Genomic DNA, 1,592 nt, shown 5'->3' with positions numbered 1-1,592 from the left:
ACTCGTTCCCAGTCTCATCGCAATTTCCTCGCTTGTCAGGGCCAGTCATAGCTTTGAGAGCGACAAACAATCGTTCACACGAAGAAATGTCGACATGTATGATTTGCAAGGCTTTTCCCCTGATTTCTTAATAGGCGACAGCTTTTTAAGCTGTCAATTTGACGGTCAAATAGGTTGATATTAGTGATTAAAAGGCCTTCTGCTTGACAGGGAAACATTTAAGTCAGGGATTTTAATGAGAGCCCTGCAGGTGTTTATGGCTCTTAATTAAGGTTTTTCATTGGGGAGGCGCTGGGGGAAGGTGTCTTGGATAGAATTGGTGTCAGAAAATGAACAATACACGTAATAAGTAACCTTATTATCGAACTGAGCTTCGTATAGTAGAAATAACGCAATACTACACAACGAAACGTCATATAAGATAGATTTGTTTTATTTTATTTTGCTAAGTTTTCCGACTTCTCTGTTTAAGAGATGATCGCTCATAGTAAAACTCGAGACTGAATTCATATGATGATAAATTGTATGAATGCACTTATAGTTGTGGAAATGAGGTTAATGGAGCTGAAAAGAATGAGTTTTAAATGAATGAGGAGTGAATTTTACTCAACCATGTCTCCCACTCCCCTCCTCCCTCTAATACGTCTCCCGACTGATTAACTCTTTCCCTCTCCCCCACAGGGGATGATTGAAGTGATCACCAGAAATGAATTACTACGAATATTGTGAACACCGGGCGATCACGAGATGGCCACCGCTGGTTGGGCTGCAGCTGAAGTCGGTTTCCCTTGCAATTGGATCGGCACCTGACAAGCTTCAATTGGCCGTAAAAAAACACCTACCTGAAAATGAATAAAGATATGATGTGTTTAATCACGGGTATATTCGATAGATTACAGTCCGTCAGATATTTTCTGTTGCACGATTTGTCTAAACGCGTCAAATGATCCAATATGGATTTGTTAGAATCGAGGAATGTCCTGTGAAAAGCAGTGGATGCAGGAGAAATTTTATGAAACATTTACGGCAATTTAGGACTGTCTAGCAGAGTGACTGACTGTCTAACTTAAAAATTGAATGCGACATAAATGTATTATGGTTCAAAAACTGACTGACGACAAGTGACAGCTGACGACTGACGACTGACGACTGACGACTGGCAACTGACAACTGACAATTGACGACTGACGACTGACGACTGACGACTGGCAACTGACAACTGACAATTGACGACTGACGACTGACGACTAACGACTGAAGACTGGCAACTGACAACTGACAATTGAAAACTGACGACTGACGACTGATGACTGGCGACTGACGACTGGCGACTAATGACTGGCGACTGAAAACTGACAACTGACAACTGACAATTGACGACTGACGACTGACGACTGACGACTGACGACTGACGACTGACGACTGACGACTGACGACTGACAACTGACGACTGACGACTGACAACTGACGACTGACGACTGACAACTGACAACTGACAATTGACGACTGACGACTGGCGAATGACGAATGACGAATGACGACTGATGACTGACGACTGACGACTGGCGACCGATTAACGACGCCTGACAACT

Source organism: Stylophora pistillata, chromosome 2 (assembly GCF_964205215.1).
Source record: "Stylophora pistillata chromosome 2, jaStyPist1.2, whole genome shotgun sequence".
NCBI classification, from domain to species: Eukaryota; Metazoa; Cnidaria; class Anthozoa; order Scleractinia; family Pocilloporidae; genus Stylophora; species Stylophora pistillata.
Note: the sequence above shows the minus strand (reverse complement) of the source record.